The sequence below is a fragment of the Castanea sativa genome, chromosome 2 (genome assembly GCF_040712315.1).
Source record: "Castanea sativa cultivar Marrone di Chiusa Pesio chromosome 2, ASM4071231v1".
In the NCBI taxonomy this organism is placed as follows: domain Eukaryota; kingdom Viridiplantae; phylum Streptophyta; class Magnoliopsida; order Fagales; family Fagaceae; genus Castanea; species Castanea sativa.
Window position 1 is genome coordinate 29,408,784 of NC_134014.1, and position 23,026 is coordinate 29,431,809.

Here is a 23,026-nt window from a genome sequence, read left to right on the forward strand (position 1 = left end):
TTTATATCCCTAACACGCATTTTAAATTTTGTATTAATCAAATGTTATTTACTATTTAATCCATACACTTATTTTTTATGCATAATATTAGCCTACAAAAACTTGAAATTTAAATATTTTATTGATAACAAAATTATTTGTTTTTTTATCTTCTAAAAATTTTGCCAAGTATAAAGAATATAAAAAAAAATGAAATCTAATAGTAGATGTGGGGAGTAAAAGAACCCAAGCGGGCATTTGCTTGGAGCTCTAACAGAAGGAGGGCGAATCATTCTTGGCTAAGAATTTGTTAGTACCGCGAATCGGCCCATACGCCGAGGTCAGGGGACATATCCGAGTGTGAGTTTCTCCTCGAACGGACAAGAAAACTCGTAGATTCACTACGAAGGTCGAGAGAACTGGAAAGACCGTTGGTTAAGAGGGGAAACCACGAACCTTCTAGATACACCAATGTTAGAAAAATATCATAAGCAAAGGTACCTCCAGCATTAAAGGCTACGCACCTACCTCCTGTGGCATTAATGGGGAAGTGACACTTGAAGCAGTAGTGAAACTTCGTCCTTATTCAGCGCACTAAGGGAAGAAATATCCAGGGGGAGGGGGTTTGAGCGACACGTAGATAAAGCATCAGGAAAAGAAGTATTTAGGGGGGGCCCCGTTTGTAACAAAGGGAGGAAAAAAAAGAATTGTAATCTTTAAGAAAGAAAGAGAAATAATATAGCAGTAGTCCTCGGCTCACGTCCGAGGAGGTCCATCAGCAATTAAAATTCATTATTTACAAGTGTTTGCACGCGAAGTACATTATCGAAGTTCTCGGTACCTTTGGGCCTGATTTGCCACGCTCTACAAATTTCATTGTTTAAGGCTCGTTGGGCCCGAGCCCGTAATTCTTTTTGGGTCCCGAGGCACGGTTGTGCACTTACAATTGGCGCCGTCTGTGGGAATCTAGTCGAGAGGAGCTAGGATACTATGGCGAGGCCTAGGCTCGCACCATGCGGAGTCTCAAGGGATCACAACCGGAGGATCTTTTCGAGCGTCTTGAGCGTCGAAGGGATCGTGAGGGAAGTATCCATACGAGAATACCCTAGGGCTAGCCATACTCACGGCGGGCGGCGCCACCCCGAGGATGGTGCTAAAGCCATGCGAAGGAGATTAATCGTTTGAAAAGAAAGCGCCGCGCCGAAACGTAAGCCTTCACCATCCTCGTCTAATCCTTCTTCGGTGGAGGTCGGAGAGGTAGTTACGGCTCGAGGTCATGCTCGCCCCCCGGCCGCAATGTCCCCTTGTGAGGAGGACGACCCGCGGCTCAGACACGAGAAACTTCCTTCTAAGGGCTTGGGGAACGATGCTATGAGTCGGGCATTGCACCAACTCTCCAAATCTCCATTTTCGAGAGGATTGAGAAAGGGAGGCTTCCCGGGGAGGTTTACCCGGCCCACCTTTACCATCACAATGGCGGACCGATCCGGTGGAGCACGTGAGTCACTTTAACTAGAGGATGGCGGTGCTGCTCTCATAACGAGACCACGATGTGTAAAGTTTTCCCTACAGCTTGGGACTGTTGCTATGAGGTGGTTCAACGGCCTTAAATCGGGGTACGTAGGTTCGTTCGGGGAGCTTACTAGAGCATTCGCTTCGCGGTTTATCACGTGTAGCGAGTGCCTCGGCCATTGGACTTCTTTGTTATCCATGACCATGAGGGAAGGGGAGACGTTAAAAGCATACTCCGGCCGTGCGGGAGATGTTTAACGAGATAGATGGTGATTTTGATGAGGTGGCGCTCGATACCTTTAAGGTAGGTCTTCCTACGATCACGATTTGAGGAAGTCCTTGACCAAAAGTCCGTCCGCCGGCGTACGTCGCCTCATGGATCGTATTGATGAATACAAAGAGTAGAGGAAGACCGGCGACAAGGAAAGGGTAAGGAGAAGGTTATCCGCCGGGGAGAGAAGGGATTTCGTGTCGGACAGATACCACAACAACAAGCCGAGGAGAGATTACATTGGGCAGTCCGGCTCGGCAGTACCTCAGGCCATGAACACTGTGTTCCAAGAACCAGTATACCAATTATTGGAGAAAGTTCGTAATGAGCCCTTCTTTAGATGGCCTAGTAAGATGGCAGGAGACCTCGCGAAGAGGAATCAAAACCTCTTTTGTCGGTACCATCAGGACGTGGGCCACACTACCGAGAACTGTCGGACCCTTTGGAACCACTTGGAGCAGCTTGTCAGTGAAGGAAAACTGAAGCAGCACCTATGTCAACCTAATGGGCAGGGTAGTCAATCTGGCTCAAACAATCAGAAGAATAATCCATCTCGGCCGGCATTGGGAACAATTAATGTTATCTTTGCTGCACTTGGCAGGACCAGCTCAGGTCCCACTAGGGTGATGGCGGTTTCCCATTCTCAGGCCGAAGAGGCAGGCTCCAGGCCGAAGAGGTTGAAGGTGAATTTACCCGTCTTAGGATTTTCGGAGGAGGATAAGGTTGGTACCATTCAACCCCATGACGATGCTCTTGTGGTCACTCTCAAGATAGGGAATTATGACGTGAAGAGAGTGATGATTGATCAGGGCAGTGGTGCAGATATCATGTACCCTAATTTATTTAAGAGGCTAAGGTTGAAGCTGGAAGATCTTACTCCTTATGACTCGCCACTCATAAGCTTTGAAGGAAAGGTCGTTGTGCCGAAGGGACAGATTCATTTGCTCGTTCAATCCGGCTCGGAAATGGTTGAGGTGGATTTCATTGTGGTTGACGCGTACTCCCCATATACAGCCATCCTCGCTAGGCCATGGCTGCACGCTCTGGGAGCCGTCTCCTCTACCTTTCATGTTAAGGTTAAGTTCCCCTCTGGGGAATATGTTGAAGAGATCCTCGGTAGCCAATCGGTGGCCAGGCAATGCATATCGGCAGCAGTGCTTCATCAGACAGAAGCCGAGTCATCGGCTTTGCTCATCCAAGACTCATAGCAATTAACAGCTCCGGATGCACCTAGAGCGGTGACAGGAGAGGAGGCTGTTTGTGAGGAGTTAGAGAAGTTTTTGATAGCGGATGACCCAGAGAGGTTCTTCCAATTCGGCATACGTTTGCCGCACCAGGAGAAGATGGAGTTGTTGGAATTTCTGAAAGGCAATATTGATGTTTTTGCGTGGGACCCTTATGAGGCTCCCGGCGTAGATCCGAGCTTTATTTGTCATCATTTAAATGTCAACCCCGCCATTGTTCCGAGAAGGCAGCCACCTCGGCGTTCTTCCAAGGAACATTCCGATGCTGTCAAGGAAGAGGTGCTCAAACTCAAGAGGGTTGGGGCTATTAAAGAGGTTTTCTACCCCGAATGGTTGGCGCATACGGTCGTGGTCAAAAAGAAGAATGGAACGTGGAGAGTATGTGTGGACTTCACGGATTTGAATAAGGCCTGCCCCAAGGATTTGTTCCCAATGTCGCGTATTGACCAGCTTGTGGACGCCACTGTCGGACATCCTCGTATGAGTTTTTTGGATGCCTTCCAGGGTTACCATCAGATTCCATTGGCATTGGAGGATCAAGAGAAGACTGCTTTCATTACTCCAACAGGGAACTACCACTATATAAGGTCATGCCGTTTGGGTTGAAGAATCTTTGGGCTACCTACCAAAGAATGATGACGGAATGTTCGAACAAAGAACTAGAGAAGACCATTGAGGTATATGTGGATGATATGGTGGTGAAGAGTAAAACAATACCTTCACATGTTAAAGATTTGAGTGACACCTTCCGGAGTGCTAAGAAAGTACAAGTTGCGCCTTAATGCCTCAAAGTGCTCTTTTGGCGTGGGATCTGGAAAGTTCTTGGGATATATGATTACTCATAGAGACATAGAGGTAAACCCAGCGCAGGTCAAGGCTATTCAGGATTTGCAGCCACCTCGGAACCCAAAACAAATCCAGAAATTGACCGGAATGATTGCCGCACTGAGCAGATTTATCTCTCGGTCAGCTGACCGGTGCCGTCCTTTCTTCCAATTGTTGAATAAATGGAAGGGGTTTCAATGGACCGAGGACTGCGTGTTAGCCTTCCAACAGCTTAAGCATTATCTTTCTCGGCCACCCATTTTGTCTCGCCCTGAAGCGGACGAGGTGTTGTTTGCTTATCTGGCAGTGGCCGTCCACGCGGTCAGCCTGGTCCTCATAAGGGATGAAAGCGGGGTGCAAAGACCGGTCTACTACGTTAGTAAGTCTTTGAGTGAGGCCGAGGTGCGCTATCTACTCTTGGAGAAAGCACTTCTGGCCATAGTTCATGCCACGCGGAAACTTCCTCATTATTTCCAGTCTCACACTGTGGTGGTTCTGACCCAATTGCCTCTCAAGGCGGTGTTACGCAGCGCCGATTACTCTGGTAGGGTGGCAAAATGGGGAACCATTTTGGGAGCCTTTGACGTTAAATACAAGCCTCGCACCTCCGTGAAGGGCCAGGTCCTTGCTGACTTGGTGGCAGAGTTTACCGAACCATTGCTAGAAGAAACTCTGAAAGAAGCACACATGGATGGAAAATCAGTTGGTGTGATCACAGCCGCAGCACCTCCAACTTGGAAAATGTATGTGGATGTGGCAGCTAATCAGAGAGGGTCTAGTGTCGGACTTGTCCTGATATCCCCTGAGGGAATTATCTTCGAAAAATCTCTAAGGTTGTCATTCTCGGCTACTAATAATGAAGCCGAGTACGAAGCAGTCTTGGTGGCATGAACATGGTACATAGGATGGGTGGAAAGGAAGTCCATGCATTCTCGGACTCTCAGTTAGTGGTCGGCCAGGTCACGGGGACCATGGAGGCTAGGGACCCAAGAATGCAGGAATATTTGGCCCAGGTCAAGCGTCAGCAAGCCGAATTTGACTCCTTCGTCTTAGCTCACAATTCTAGGAGTGGAAACACCCACGCAGATTCTTTGGCCACATTGGCAACGTCTTCGGCTCAGGATTTGCCCAGGATTATCCTCGTAGAGGATTTGCTAGAGCCAACTCTTACCGCTGTCAATGCGGCTCGCATCCATCTAATAAGGCCTGGACCTAGTTGGATTGACTCGGTCATATCTTTTCTTAAGAACGACATTCTTCCTAAAGACGAGTCTGAAGCAGATAAGATACGTCGAAAGGCGTCACGTTCGGTTGTCGAGGGATCGAAGCTGTATAAACGATCCTTCTCGGGACCGTACTTGTTATGTGTACACCGGAATCAACGGAAACGCTTTTGGAAGAACTGCATGAAGGGATTTGTGGAAGCCACACTGGGGGAAGGTCCTTAGCCCATAGAGCTCTGACTCAGGGTTATTGGTGGCCCAATATGCAAAGGGAGGCTCAGGACTATGCCAGAAAGTGCGACCAATGCCAGAGGTTCGCCCTTAATATTCATCAACCTGGAGGGGTTCTAAATCCTCTCTCCAGTCCCTGGCCTTTTGCACAATGGGGATTAATCATCGTGGGGCCATTTCCGAGGGCTGCAAGAAACAAAAGATGGCTGCTCGTAGGGACGGACTACTTCAGTAAATGGGTTGAGGCCGAGCCCTTAGCAAATATCATGGACGTTGATTCCAAGACGTTTATCTGGAAAAACATCATCACTAGATTTGGTATACCACACACGCTTATTTCGGACAATGGCGTTCAATTCGACAACAAGGCTTTTAGGAAGTATTGTGGTGATATGGGCATCATAAATAGATACTCCACCCTAGCTTATCCTCAGGGAAATGGGCAAGCCGAGGCCGTTAACAAGGTCATAGTCAGTGGGCTCAAGAAAAGGTTGGACGATGCGAAAGGCAGATGGGTAGAAGAACTCCCACATGTTCTGTGGACGTACCGGACTACACCGCGCAGGTCCACGAGAGAAACTCCATTCGCTATGACTTATGGAGCCAAGACGGTGATACCTCTGGAATCTGGCTTTCCCACTCTAAAGACGAGTTCTTTTAGCCCGGAGAATAACGATGGCCTCTTGGGGAAAGGCCTGGATTTAGTTGAGGAACGGTGCAAGGCAACTATGGTCCAAATGGCTTACTATCAACAAAAGCTTAAACGGGGATATGATGCCCACGTGAAGCTAAGGCCACTCGCACCTAGGGATCTTGTACTAAGAAAAGTTGTGGGCGCTTCTAAGAACCCAGCTTGGGGTAAGCTAGGACCAAACTGGGAAGGCCCCTATCGCATTGTTTCAGTAGCAGGCATAGGGTCGTATCGGCTAGTTGACCTAGATGAAAGAATTGTACCACGCCCATGGAATGTAAATAACCTTCGAAGGTATTATTATTAATAAAATGTGCTTTTGTTAGTTAACAGTTCAAAGTTATAAATACCTCGGGGGCTTACAGTTACTATTCTTAAGTGTCAAACAGAAACTTGGTTAAGTATGGTCCTTGGACCACAAACCTTGTGAAAATTGATATCTTATCATTTGTTAAACAGAACCTTAGTTATGCCAGGTCCTCGGACCTCCTACTTTGGGAAAATTAACATTTGAAGTTACTATTCTTAAGTGTCAAACAGAAACTTGGTTAAGTATGGTCCTCGGACCACAAACCTTGTGGAAATTGATATCTTATCATTTGTTAAACAGAACCTTAGTTATGCCGGGTCCTCGAACCTCCTACTTTGGGAAAATTAACATTTGAAGTTACTATTCTTAAGTGTCAAACAGAAACTTGGTTAAGTATGGTCCTCGGACCACAAACCTTGTGGAATTGATATCTTATCATTTGTTAAACAGAACCTTAGTTATGCCGGGTCCTCGGACCTCCTACTTTGGGAAAATTAACATTTGAAGTTACTATTCTTAAGTGTCAAACAAAAACTTGGTTAAGTATGGTCCTCGGACCACAAACCTTGTAAAAATTGATATCTTATCATTTGTTAAACAGAACCTTAGTTATGCCGGGTCCTCGGACCTCCTACTTTGTAAAAATTAACATTTGAAGTTACTATTCTTAAGTGTCAAACAGAAACTTGGTTAAGTATGGTCCTCGGACCACGAACCTTGTGGAAATTGATATCTTATCATTTGTTAAACAGAACCTTAGTTATGCCGAGTCCTCGGACCTCCTACTTTGGGAAAATTAACATTTGAAGTTACTATTCTTAAGTGTCAAACAGAAACTTGGTTAAGTATGGTCATCGGACTATGAACCTTGTGAAAATTGATATCTTATCATTTGTTAAACAGAATATGTAAATAGAGTTTTAAGTCATACATCTTTAAGTACTAAGCACAAATTTGGTAAGGTAGGATCCTCGGACCCCACACTTTACTATTATTAGCGTTCAGAGTTACAAATTCTAAGTATACCTTAGGGTTTGCAAAGTGTGGCACTATTTACCATCTAATCCAAGTTTGTTTTTGGTAGATTCTTGAACACTTTACTTTTCAAATGTTTGTAAATAGTTAAGTTAGTCTGTTAGGCATTCGTTATTACATCGTGCTTTATGTACTCATGAAATATAGCTTGAGAGGAATTCTTATGGCAAACACAAAGATTAAATAAATATAAGTCAAATGAAAATCAAACAAAATTGTCTTTCATTAATTATTCTGACATACATTATATGCTAAATCTTAATTACAAAGAAAGAGAAGTCCTAGGCTAGGTCCTAAACTCTTGGAGGGGGTCTTGCTGAGAAGTGCCGGTTGCCTCGGTGTTTCTTAGCTCCAACTCAAAGGAAGACAGAACTTGCTTCCCTTTGTCTGTTGTAGTTATTGGAGGGACAATGGACTCCACACTTTGGCTCAAGCCCTTCTCGGCATTCCCACCCCCTTCCTTCTCTTTATTGGAACCTGAAGGTTCTGTAGGATCTGGAACGAGCTCTGAGACCATAGGAGGAAGAGCAGGAGGAGCTGCCTCAGGGGCAGGAGCAACAGCAGGAGCCTCTTCTATCTCCTGTATGTCAAGAGGAAGCCAAACGTTCTCGGACTTCCTCAGCTCCGAGGCTGAAGGAACCCCTGCTACGTTTAGAGCTTCATCCCAGACCTGCTGACAGTATTCTCGGCACAAGGTCGCGAAAGCCTCTGTCAGCTGCTCTTCTGTTGCCGCTACCCCTTCCTCATAACTCGCCTGTTTGGCGGCCTCTAGAGAGCGTTTGAATGCGCCGGCTTCCTCCTTCATCCGCGCGAGCTCCTTCTCCAAGTCAGAGCGCTCCTTCTACTTGGGTCCTTATGGTCCTCAGGCTGGCCTCGGCACCATCTCTTTCTCTTTTCAGATCAGCCAGCTGAGAGGTGAGTTTCTCATTTTCTGCGAGGGCTTGACCTAGGGACTTCTCAGTCTCCATCCGAATGTCAGCCTCCATTCTGGCCTTCTTCCGAGAGTCCTCTATAAACTTCTCGGCTACAAAGACTTCTTGAACAGCCTACGACAAAGTGTTAGAGAATTAGATATAACAGAACACTCATTAATTATCCGATATTATGGAAAATGGAATATTCACAAAAGGTTAAACTTACAAAGGCTAATTCCCTTTTTAAAGACAGGAACAGTTAAGGTTGGCTCATTTTTTCTAAGGTTTCCATATCCTTGGGCAGCAGAAGAGGGCGTTCCAACGCGTCAGCCAAGTGGTGGGCGTGGCCTTGTTGGATTGCCCTAATACTGGAGTGGCAGGAGATTAGTGTGCTGTCCAGTCTTAAGTCAGGAGACCAGGTAGCCGGTGCTCGGCGCACTTCGGCCATGTCTCTGATCTCCCCGGCTCTCGGCGAGTGAGCACGACCTTTGCCCTTGTCCGGCCTGTCGCCCCGAGAGGCTGGTTGTGGTTGTGGTCGTGGCTTCTTTTGTATCTCGCATCCCGTCGCCTCGGCCTCCCCCGAGCTTGTCTTTTTAGGCTCCTCAGCTGGAAGTTTGGGTTCGACTGGAGGAGGGGGAGGTGGCAAAGATGGAAGAGCTTGGGACCCTCCCGCCCTCTTCTGAGCAACTTTCTCGCCTCTCTTGGTTAGAAGGCCTTGAAGCTTGTCCATGTCCTCCTCGGAGTCGTCTTCTGGGTGGGCAACAACGAACCCTGCAATTCCGGAGGCCTCAGTGGGCTCTTCTTCCTCGTCAGAAAGTACGACAAATTGGTTTCCTCGGGGTCTTTCGACGTCCTCGAGCTGAAACTTATCTATTTCGTCGTCTAATGTGTGCGAAGAGGACACTTGCTCCTCCGGGACAACAGTTGCTTGGCAGTGTGTCGAGAGGGGGATCGCCGCAATAGGATGACTGTACAGAATGGTGTTGGGGTCGTCAGGAATGTCGTGGTCGGCTAAGAAGTGCGGTCTGGCTACGTGAATCCTTCTTCGCCTCCGGTCACCCGCAACGATGGCGTTCTCAATCTCTTGGAAGTCCGAGGAGATAGGGTCGTACCCTAATATCAAATGAGCCGCCCTAAGTTGTAAGTCTTCACTCACGAACACCTCTGAGCGTAGCACTCGGTTCAGATCCGCAACGTTACAATGGCTCAAGCGAGGGCGCACGTGTTGTTTATCTGCAAAGAAAGACGCCAAAACAAACAAACATGGTCAGATTTGTGGGACATGTAATAAACTAGAGTTAGACGCTTAAGTAAATGCAAATGCACATTTTTAGATGTTAGGTGGAGTTATGGGGTGCGAAGTTAGATCCTAAGGAGTCGCACCTGGATCTCCCCACTTAACTAGGCAGTGGAGGTCGTCGTGCTAGTTGCCTGAGATGATGAGGTAGTCGTCCTTCATGCCTTTATTGGACTTGGGCAGACAGGAGATCAACCTAACTACACTAGAGCGGGATTTGATATAATAGCCTACCCTAGTGAGTTTGTGGCATTCGTACATAAAGGCGACGTCATGCCAAGTAAGGTTCAGACCCATCTGCTCATTTAGAGCATCGACACTTCCTAAGACTCTAAAGACGTTGGAAGCACACTGGTCAGGACACAACCGGTGGTTGCGAAGGTATTCCCTGGTCACGCTTCTCACAGGGAGGGTCATCCCACCTTCTATGAAGGCAATCATGGGGATGATAACCTCTTCCGTTTTCCTAGACCCAGCTACGGCTTCCGCCGGACAGTATCTTAAACCTACGTCGCTGGGAATGTGGTATTTGGCTCTGAAACCTTCCATCCCAGCGGCAGTGTCAACTAAACACTTAAATCTACCCATTAGGAAGGAATGAAAGACTAAGTTTTAAGAGGGAGAACGGTTAAAATGGAAGCCGAGGACAAGATCCGAGGAGAATGGAGTAAAGAAAAAGAATAGGAACTTACAAGTTTGAAGTTGTGCGAGTTTCCACGGATTTCTGCAGAGAAAAGGTGATTACTGATGTTTTGATGGGATTGGCCTCTGAAGAAATAAATGAAGGCGCAGGTTCCCAAAGCATCACGACGCGCGAGAAGCGGCCTCGAAATTGTATTCGTCCCGCCCAAATTTTCAGGGGGTAATAAGGGCCGTTGGATGCTCATCTCACCATTGAACGTGGGGGACAAGGTGTAACTTACGGTAATAAATGCGCGCGTTTTTGAAATTAAAACCGCCAAGTGGCATCCTCTGGAACGCGAAACGATCTCCACACGCGTAGTTTATTTACAAAACGTGTAGGGTAAGTTCTTGTTGGATCAAAACCCTATTTTTCTCCTCGGATGCTGAAAAATAGAGTTTTGAGGGGCTATTGTGGGGAGTAAAAGAACCCAAGCGGGCATTTGGGCCCTTGGGCTCTAGCAAGGAGGGTCAATCTGTTCTTGAGCTAAGAATTTGTTAGTACTGCAAATCGGCCCATACGCCGAGGGTCCGAGGACACATCCGAGGGTGAGTTTCTCCTCGGACAGACCCAAGAAAACTCGTAGATTCACTACGAAGGTCAAGGCAGAACTCTGGAAAGACTGTTGGTTAAGAAGGGGAAACCCTGAACCTTCTAGATACACCGATGTTAGAAAAATATCATAAGCAAAGGCTGCCACCTCCACATTAAAGACTCTGCACCTACCTCCCTGGCTGCATTAATGGGGAAGTGACCCCTGAACAGTAGAGCTGAAACTTCTAATCACTATTCAAAGGCACTAAGGGAAGAAATATCCAGGGGGAGGGGGTTTGAGCGTAATCTTTAAGAAAGAAAGAGAAATAATATAGCAGTAGTTCTCGGCTCACATCCGAAGAGGTCCATCGGTAATTATCATTCATTATTTACAAGTGTTTGCACGCCAAAGCCTGTTATCAAGTTCTCAGTACCTTTAGTCCAGATTTCAAGCCTACGCTCTACAAATTTCATTGTTTAAGGCTTATTGGGCCTAAGCCCATAATTCTTTTTAGGTCCAGGTGCAATTGTGCACTTACAGTAGATTTCTCAAAATTCATATCAAATAAAAAGATACGTGGAATTATATTCAAACTTTGTCCAAAGAAAATTATGTCTTAAAATTTTTATTTTTATTTTTATTTTTATTTTTGCCGGTTAAAGTGTTAAATTTATGAAATTGTTTTCATTTACAGCCTCTACCCATTTAGTATTCGTTTTGTGTGTGTATATACACACATATTAAAATTTAAACTTAGGGTATGTTTGGTAAACTATAATAGACACTGTAATGTAATAGTTATTCCTATGGTTTAGCTATTCAATAGTTTGGTTATATGTTTTATTACATGGAATATTCATTCCTTATAAATAACTATTCTTTAAAATGAGAAATAACTATTCATCTACAAGGGTTGTAATAGCTATTCCTTAGTATGCATATTAATTTCTAAAATTAATATATTTCTAAATAAAAAAAACTTTCCATATGCACGTAACAATAATTATGAAAATAAAAAATCATAAAAGAATAACTAATCTCTCTTTCAAGTTTAAAAATTATTCTTTTTTAGGAAATATAATTATATGAGTATAATATTTCCTAAAATATATTTTATGTTTGATTTAAAATGTTTTTATTCTATTATCTTCAAGGTTTTATTATTATGTTGTCACCAAACAAATAAATAGTAATAAGTATTACATTACAACATCTATTATTCCTTATAATACCTATTCATATTCGTATGTAATTACCATTAGATGGTGTTTGATACAGGAGAATCCACATTACCCCCGGCATTCAGATTTCTTGGAATGTGATGTCATGCAATTTGGATGTCTTGAAATGTAACTATTCCTATATTTGGTTTATTCTTAGAAATCTTAAGAGAACTATTTATTTTTCCCATACTATCCTTATATTTATAAACCCAATATCAATTTTTGTTTTTTAAAAATTCCCTCCAAATAAATAATGACAAACAAAATATAAACTATAAAGTTTGACTGATAGGCCAAGAATGTATTGACCCATTGTGATAAATAAATTAATTAATTAGCCAAGGTAATTAATTAATCCAATTAACATGCAATATGCATGGTAGCACAAACAAATCACCAACTAAGTTAATATGCAGCGGAAAATAAAGTTGACACGGTGATTGGTTTACGAATGGGGAAAACCTCCAAGGCAAAAACTCCACCGGATGATTTTAAGGTTACCACTCTCGAGAATCCACTATTATCACAACAAGCGGTTATAAGTAAAGGAATCTTAGTACCTTATACCAACCTACAGTTGAACCCTTACCCCAATACACAATTGGACTTGTCTGTAGTAACAATCTCTCATTTTCAATGCATGGCTCCCAGTACGTGACTAATCAATAGATGCGCGGTTCCCAGTATGCAACTTAATCACCAACTTGAGAAAGATGTTGGCTGCAAAGTTCATTAGTTCATCAACATGATGAAGATCACGAAACTCCTTGGTCACAAAATCCAACGATGTACAAACACAATAGTTTCTTCAAGACAAAGATGAGTTAGGGCAATTCTGTCTTCGGTCACAATTTGCATGAACAACACTTTTCTCCATACTCGTGCAACAGTGCCACCATAGACGACCCTTAAAATAATTCTTATATATGTTTAAGATTGTGAGAAAAGAAAGCCTAAACATATACATGCGGATTGGAGTGAAATTAGATCTGAAAAATTAATTTTCATAAATTTCAATAGATAAAGTATCTATCGAGCAGCTGTCGAGCATCGGGCTAAACTGCTTTTTAAGCCTCGATAGATGCTATCTGTCGAGCTTTAAAATCTAGTACTTCTTCACTTGTTTCTTGGACAGATTTGCATAGCTTCAATACTTGGACTTGAACTTTTTTTCCTTGAAGTATTAAATACATTCTAGATCTACCCAATTGCAAGTAAAGTACGTTTTGTCAAATGATTAGCCAATGCTAAATAACATATGTTCTTAACATGAATTACATATGTCCTGACAATCTCCTCCTTTGGAAATCCATGACAAAACTACAACAAACAAATGAACATATGAGAGAAGTCATAAATCACTCAACTCATACTCATTTGTTGAATAAAATAAAATCTATCTTAACACAAACTCTTGAAAAAACTTTGCAAGAAGAAAGTTCATGGCAAGAAGATTTTGACAACCTGTATTTTTGAAACACTTTAGACAAAACTCATCACGGCATCTTAGTGTGAAACAAAAATAAAAGATTGCATATAAGTAATAAGAAGCATGTGAATAAAGAGTAAAAAGAAACAACACATGAAGAGATATGTGAAAATCTAATAACAACCTCAATATATATATATATATATATATATATATATATATATATATATATCAATAATGAGTACAAGGTTTGCTATCACAATGTAAGAACAATGTATCTATAAAAGATAGAAAAGAAAAGAATACATAAGTCCTTACTACATCCCTCAACAAGTATAGACACTCCCACTAACAAAAATCTCCTAAACTAACTCTCCTCATAAATACATGACTACTTTCATATCTAAAACTATTCCCCATTTTTGTCACGAATGACAAAGGGCAAGTAACTCAAGCAGTCATTGCATCATCAGTAGAAGAGCTAGCACCATTATCCTCATCACCATCGCCATCAGAGCCACTATCGTCATCCTCGCCCTTAGAAGTCTCTGGAGAAGGAGTAGGAGACTTAACGAAGCCACCAAGGCGAGCCTATCGTCATACAATACGACCTACACGGGTGTTCACCTGACACAACTCATCGTTAAGAGTGTCAAGGTGAGCATCCATGTGCTGAAGCTGCGCCATAATCGCCTCTAGAATCACACCATCCGCGGAAGAAGAAGGAGCGGATGTGGATGGAGCTGAAGTAGCTGGAGGAGTCGTCGTCTCGGTCCATGGCTGCTTCGGTCGAAGCTGGACCTCACTTCGTCTAACTGTAGTCGCATCGATGGCACACATGACAGGGAAAGGATCTGATACGGGAAAGGAGACAGAAAAATGGTGAAGGATCCTCATGATAGCTGAAGGAAAGATAAGCTTATCACGGGTCTCTGTATCCTTATATACTTTTATGAGAGAGAGGATGAAGTGAGAATGAAAGTCTATAGTAAGGTGCTCTAGGAGGGATAAAAAAAATCGAGCACGAGGCTCTGTGATAAAGTTATAGTGAGATAAAGGATGGAGAATGAATGTCATCACCATGTAAAGAAACCTCGGACCTTTAGCAAAGGCCAAGCAACGAGTGTTCTAACAATCACCCCAGACAGAAGGAGTCTCACAAAATAGAGACATGAGCTCGTCTTTGGACACAGTCCCAAGACGATCACAACTAGGGTAGTCAGGATGCGCTACCCTTGGAACATGGAGCACCTCAGATACAATATCCGGAGTGACCATTATGCGCATACCTCGAACGCGAGTGACAAAAAGACGTACTGAATAATCAAATCTGTGCATGTTGGAGTAAAACTCTTGAATGATCACAGAAAGATAAGTGACCGGGATGTCACACAGTGACTCTTATCCCCTACTATGGATGACAGTGGGAAGGTCAGTGTTGGAAAAATCCGATAAGATGACTTGGCGTTTCAAATGAATGCCTCTTCGAGAAAAGTTCTCCGAGAATTCCCTGTAGGCTTTCTCATCACGGAACCGAAGATGAGAAATGATAGAATCAGAGGAAGATACTGCAAAATGAAGAGGATTCCAGGACGGAGTGGATTTACGCTTAAGTGCCATGATGCAGATTGAAAGACGGAGAGAGAGGGAGACAAGCAAAAAAGCACCAAACACTTTAATATCAATATGATAAAAAATAGAAGGTACGTATGCATGAAAAATGCATGAACATGTGACATGCAACAATAAAAATATCATGGGCTCAGCCTAATCCAAACCTACCAGCACACAAGCTTGCAACAAAATAAATACACATCTAAAATGCATGAAACATTGTTAAAATGCAATTTGATGCAATGCATGATGATTTAAACTCATTAAAACAAAAACCCATCCCAAAAATTTGGCAACAACCTCAACAATTTTGAAAAACCCCAAAAATTTTCAAAAACCCCAAAAGTTAGGTAAAAAATGCATGAAATGTATGATAAAGAGATGAAAGGATATCATACCAGTGAAAAATGCAAGTAAAAGACCAAATATTAAGTGGGGAAGATGAAGAGGTTGAGTTTAAGGTGTTTGGGAGAGGGAGAGACACTTTTCTGTCGAGAGAGATCGGGGAGAAATGAGAAAAAATTCGCGCTGACCCTATGTATAGACATATACACAGCTCGATGAATCGAGAGGTGTCGAAAGGTGTCGAGAATTAAAATGTGACAGAAAGAGCTATCAAGAGGTGTCCACAACATAAGAACCTTGATGGATCGAGCTGCTATCGAGGAGATAGAAACTTTCTCAATGGATCGAGAAGCTGTTGAGAAGCTATCGAGACAAATTCTCAAAAACTTCGATGGATCAAAATTACGATAGCAGTTGTCGAGGAAGGAAGATCAAGAGCTCAATAGATAGCTTAGCTGTCGAGAGGTATCGAGAAGCTGTCAAGATTGCTTAAAACATTTTTTCAAAGAAGAGAAAAACACAGACATGAATGCAATTAAGCATGCTACTCAATCAAAGATCCAAACAACATTTTAATATCTTAAAAACATCTCTCAACAAGAAAAATGTCAAGCATATAGATTTAAAACGCACACACATACTAAACAAGTCTAATAAATTTTATATTTCAAAACAAGTTAAGACAGTTAGTGATCATACATTAACACAAGTATTTCTTGTGATGGTCAAATCACATTGTACCTGCACATGTATCAAAAAGAGCAAAGAATATTGCGTGTTGTGTGTAAAAAACATCACAAGATTGCATTAGTGTCTACATGTTATGTCGATTTGAGATATGAGCAAATCAATTTAACTCACACATGATCATAACTGCTTAATGGAGACTATCACCTTCGAGGTACATTCTATAACTTCCACGTCTCCTAGAAGACACGCTTGCAATCATATATAAAGCATTCTAATTCCTTTTGCTTTTAATTTTCTTTGCATATTTTTTTTAAGCATATCATGCATGGGCATATAAGAGAGAGAAAAGAAATACCCAATTATGTTTAGCTTTTGACATTGCACTTTTGCTATGCCAAAGCATACAAATGTCATTTCATGATTAGCGGGTAATAGTGGTGAGATGGTTATTTATATCTTTCTCTTAGGATTTCTAGTCCTACCCATCAAAAAGAGTGATACGAGTATTAAATACAAAAGATTACTTAATCTTACTCATCACAAACACGAGCCACAAAGCTCACTTACTTAGTTGTGCATAGAGATGCTCATCTAAGCTACAAGAGATACAAAGTTAGAAAACTTTATTTCAAAGGTCATTTAAGGTACACAAGTACCAATGTACACAAACACACACTATTTTTGTATTTTTCTGTTTTTTTTTATGAAAAACAAAATAAAGCAAAACTGAAAACAAATAAACAAAAACATGTTAAATAAAGCAATGCATAAAACTAGACTCAAATGCATGAGGAAGGAGGAGGAGAAGAGAGGATTAATACATGGAGATAACACCGATGTTTTGACGAAGGAATTCAAACCGTTTGCTATCAAGAGGTTTGGTGAACAATCAGCCTTCCGATCATCAGTGTGAATAAATTCAAGAGTAAGTGTACCATCTTCAACAAGCTCATGAATGAAGTGATGTCGAATCTCTATGTGTTTAGTTCGAGAATGTTGAACAGGATTTTCAGAGATATTCATGGCACTGGTATTGTCACAATAGATAGTGAGGTGTCCTTGACGGATATCATAATCAATGAGGAGTTTTTGCATCCATAAAAGTTGGGTGCAACAGTTATCGGCAGCGATGTATTCAGCCTCTACAATGGATAATGAGATGGAATTCTGCTTTTTGCTCATCCATGAGACAAGATTATTACCCACATAAAAAGAACCCCCCGAAGTACTCTTTCTATCATCAGCATTCCCAGCCCAGTCAGTATCAAAATACCCAGCTAAGACATCATTTGTGTCCTTGCTGTACCACACACCAAAATCGGCAATGGTTTTGGCATACTTTATGATTCTTTTCAAAGCAGTCATATGGGACTCTGGGATTAGCCTGATATCTAGCATACACTCCCATACTATAACTAATGTCAGGTCTACTAGCAGTAAGGTAAAGAAGACTACCTATCATGCTTCTATAGAGAGATGGATCAACACTTTTTCCTAACAAATCAACAATGAGTTTAACATTTGGGCTCATAGGGGTTCTAATAGAACTAGCAAATTCCAAGCCAAGCTTTTTCACAAGATTTTTAGCAGATTTAGATTGAGATATAAATATACCTGACTCTTACTGACGAATCTGCAATCTAAGGAAGTGATTTAACTCTCCAATCATGCTCATCTCAAACTCGACTTGCATGAGTTTGGAGAAACCATGAGCAAGTTCATCCTTTGTTGACCCAAAGATGATATCATCAACATAGACTTGAGCAAGTGTCAACTTGTCGTCTTCCTTTTTGATGAGGAGTGTTTGATTAGTTTTTCCTTTTGTGAACCCATGTGACACCAAGTATTGTATGAGCCGATCATACCAAGCTCTGGGGGCTTGCTTTAAACTGTAGAGTGCCTTCTTGAGGTATAGCACATGATCCGAAAAGTAGGGATCAATGAATCCTTTTGGTTGAGCCACATAGACATCTTCTTTAAGAAACCCATTAAAGAAGATAGTCTTGACATCCATTTGGTAAAGCTTAAACTTCAAATGGCATGCAAGGGCTAGGAGAATCTTGATGGACTCTATACAAGCTACTGGAGAAAATGTCTCATCATAGTCCACTCCTTCCATTTGAGAGTATCCTTGAGCTACAAGACGAGCCTTGTTGTAGATCACGTTACCCTCCTCATCAGTCTTATTGAGGAAAATCCACTTTGTGCTAATGATGTGCTCACCCTTCGGTCTAGGTACTAGAGTCCAGACATCATTCCTTTGAAATTGAAACAGTTCATCATGCATAGCTTCCACCAAGCTTTCATCCTAAAGAGCTTCCTAAACCTTGGTGGGTTCAACCTACGACAAATAGCAAGAATATGACACAAATTTAGCAACACATTTATCAACTGTGCGTTTCCTTAGTGTGAGTTCATTCATATTTCCCACAATGACTTCAGGAGGATGATTCAACTTAATTCTGGAGGAGGGTTCCTTCTCTTTATGAGATTCAGAATCAGGTGAAGTAGATATGCCTGTTGAACCTTCTACAACACTTGGAGTACTGGGAGTACTTGGAGATGCAGGCTCTTGATCAACAAGTTCTTGAATAACCTTGGGCTCAGGAGGAAGAATTTCTTTGGAAATTTCCTCACTAATTTTCTCAAAACTGGCCTTCAAAGCTTCATCGATAACAACATTTACAGTTTCCATCACCTTTTTGGTTCTTTTGTTGTATACCCGATAAGCCTTACTTGTAGAGGAGTATCCCAAAAATATTCCTTCATCGATTCGAGAGTCAAATTTTATCACATTCTCCCTATCTTTGAGAATGAAAAGTACTTCCAAAGATTCTGAAATACTTAACATTCGGCTTTCTTCCCTTCCATAGCTCATAGGGAGTCTTTATGGTACCGGGTCTGAAATACACTTTGTTAACCATATGACATGCAGTGTTGACGGCTTCTTCCAACAAATTTCTAGCCACATCCTTGTTGTGCCACATGGCTCTAGCCATCTCCTGAATAACCCTGTTTTTTCTTTCTACTACACCATTCTGCTGAGGAGTAATAGGAGTAGAGAATTCTTGAGATATACCTAATCTAGAGCAAAAGGACTCCATGTATGAGTTTTCAAATTCTTTACCGTGATCACTTCGAATTCGATCAATCTTTACGCTCTTCTCATTTTACAATCTTGTGCACAAGGCTTCGATGTGCTCAGGAGCACCTGACTTGGATCTTAGAAGAATGACCCAATAGTACCTAGTTAAGTCATTTACCACAACCATGATGTATCTCTTCCCACCAAGAGACTCGGTTTGAGTTGGACCCATGAGATCCAGATGTAGTAGCTCTAATGGTCTAGATGTAGCAGATGTTTGAGTGCTTGGATGTTTAGCTTTTGTCTGTTTCCCAAGCTGGTACGATCCACACACAATATTGTTCACTCTACTGAGCTTTGGCATCCCCAACACTAATTCATGCTTAGATACAATTCAAAGATGTTTGTAACTTGCATGTCCCATCCTTTGGTGCCATAGATCTTCATTTGGCAAACGAATACTATTGCACACAATATCAGCATTAGGGACCAGACCATAACAATTGTCAAGGGTGCAAACACCACTTATGAGTTTCTTTCTAAATTCATCCAGCACACGGCACTTTCCTTTAAAGAACAACACCATAAAGTCTTGACCACATATCTGACTTATGCTCAACAGGTTCACTCTCAGACCTTTTACATATAGCACATTTGCAATGTCTGGCAATCCAGGTAGAGAGATGGTTCCATTTCCCTTAATCTGTGATTTGCTCCCATCATCGAAAGTGACATTATCACCTTTCTTAGAATTGGAGACCTTAAAGGGAGAGCGGTCTCCAGTCATGTGTCATGAGCATCCACTGTCAAGGTACCACAAACATGTGTCCATTACCTTGAACGCAGACTTCATCATAAAGCACACCTTATGCTTTGATGACAGATCTATAGGAATGGTGTTCTCTTTCATCTGCCATTTACAGACAAAGCATGTAACCTTCACTCTTCTTAGATGAACTCCTCTGCACATTTTCATTTTGAGGCAGTCTAGTTTCTTCTTTGTGATGTTAAGATCTTTCTCAATCATCATCATGATAGGTTTTAAATAACTTTTAGACTTGCATTTTTTAAGACACTCAATCAAATAGAGATTAGAAAACCAAGATGTATTTGAAATAAAAGATCTTTTCTTGTCAATGGCAGCCATGACAACAAGGGTCAATGGATCACACAGTAAAGATTAATCTTAATCAGAGTGTGCCTGCTCTGATACCACTTGATAAGCCAAGAATGTATTGACCCCTTGTGATAAATTAATTGATTAATTAGCCAATGTAATTAATTAATACAATTAACATGCAATATGCGTGGTAGCACAAACAAATCACCAACTACGTTAATGTGCAGCGGAAAATAAAGTTGACATGGTGATTTGTTTACGAATGAGGGAAACCTCCAAGGCAAAAACTCCACCGAGTGATTTTAAAGTCACCACTCCTGAGAATCCACTATTATCACAACAAGCGGTTACAAGTAAAAGAATCTCATTACCTTATACCAACCTACAGTTGAACCCTTACCCCAATACACAATTGAACTTGTTTTGTAGTGACAATCTCTCATTTTCAATGCACGGCTCCCAGTACGTGACTAACCAATAGATGCGCGAATCCCAATACATGACTTAATCACTAACTTGAGAAAGATGTTGGTTGCAAAATTCTTCAGTTCATCAGTTCATCAACACGATGAAGATCACGAAGCTCGTTGGTCACAAAACCCAACGGCGTACGAACGCAGTAGCTTCTTCAAGACAAAGATGAACTAGGGCAAATTCTGTCTTCGACCACAATTTATATGAACAACACTTTGCTCCACACTCGTGCAATTATGCCACCTTTGACGGCCCTTAAAATAATCCTTATATATGTTTAGGGTTGTGAGAAAAGAAAGCCTAAACATGTACACACAGATTGGAGTGAAATCAGATCTGAAAAACTGATTTTCATAAATCTCGATAAATGCTAAAATGCCTTTTAAACCTCAGTAAATGTTATCTGTCGAGCTTTAAAATTTAGCACTTCTTCACTTGTTTCTTAGACAGATTTGCATGGCTCCAATACTTGGACTTGAACTCTTATTCCTTGAAATATTAAAAACATCCTAGATTTAGCCAATTACAAGTAAAATGCGATTTATCAAAGGATTAGCCAAATCTAAATGACATATGTTCCTAACATGAATCACATATGTCCTAAAAATGAAAAGTTCATTAAAACTATAGTCTAAATTTTCAAAATGATATGTATAATACAAAAATAACTATTTAAATTCTTGTTTTTATGGAAATCAAGACATTATGTTTTATTAATAAAGATAAATATTTTATTTTATTATCAGAAGCGGATGTCATAGGTGGAAACTCTCTTAGAATAAGAGATATAAATATTTTATTTCATTTTTACATTTAAGTTGATGTGGTGGGAAGAGATAAAAATAAGGGAATAAATATTGATAACTTGTTTTATGTTTTATATTTTATCTCTATTGGTTAAATGATAAGTGAAAAATGGTAAAATTGTCAATTTATAACAAATGCAATTTTTTTAAAACTTGGGAATCTGAATACCCACTTGTTTTAAAAGGAATTCACATTCCTAAAAGAAGGGGGTTGAGTGGGAATTCAGGTAGCCCTAGCATTTGATTCTCTTATGTGATTTGCAACCAAACATAGGAATCTTTCAACATTCTTGGGATTCCTAAAACTTTACTCCATACTAAACACCACTTTACAGTCTACCAAACTGATTTTATAATGTCCACTTCATGATGTAATATCATTATGCTAAGACACCATTTGGCTTCTTCTTTTTTCCCAACCAATATAGTGTTCAATTTCACTATTCAGAGCAATAACTAAGTAGAACAATAGAGAACCATTAATTAAACTTTGGGTCTCAAGTATGACTGATTTATAATTTTATAAATCAATATAGCAGTCATTGAAGAGTTTGGGGAGAGAGATAAAACTTTGTTTTAATAGAGAAAACTTTGCTTAGAGTGAGAATATAAATGAATCTTCTATTCAAAAATTAGAAGTTAGTTCTCTAAGTAAAACACAGTTTTGTTAATAGTTGTGTAATTTTCTCAGCTGCGTTACTTTCCAGAATAACAAAAAAATAAAACTAAGATAGACTAAGATTTCAAATTGAAATGGTCTACAACTTTTATTTTTAATTCAATTGATAAAGTTTTTGATAGTTGAATAAGATATCTGAGGTTTAATTTTCGTCTACATCAAAAATTGATTAATGTCTTTTTTTTATAAAGAATACTAAGTATTTTTAATGCACACAAAAAGAGAGGAGAACTAATTAATATCTTGATTTGATAATAAAAAATTATCGTCAAAACACCATAATACTAAGTATTTTTAATGTACACAAAAAGAGAGGAGAACTAATTAATATATTGATTTGATAATAAAAAATTATCGTCAAAACACTATAAGTTAAAACTCTCTTAAAAAAAAAAAAAAAAAAAGGTTTGAGACTTTGGACCATATTTAAATTTATAACCCGAACTCTAAATAAGCCAAAGTCACCCAGCAGTCAGCACATGCCAAGACAAAAGAAAGGAAAAAAAAAAAAAATTCACGTAATTCTCTAGCCACGTCATACAAAACAGAGTGTCAAGTCAAATAAAACATTAGTTGAATACATATGCTGGACGAAACAAAAAAAGTCACCTAATAGTGAAGTGGTCCAAACCTCACCATGTCATCCAGAAGTAGTGTGTGTATATATATATATATATATATATATTATTATTATTTTTTTTTTTTTTGAGAGTCAGTATGTATATAGTTCCTAAAAGGGATAAATGGAAATTGTATAGAAATGATGAGAATTACCCAAGACCGGCCCAACCTAATTTGGGGTCTAAAGTGAA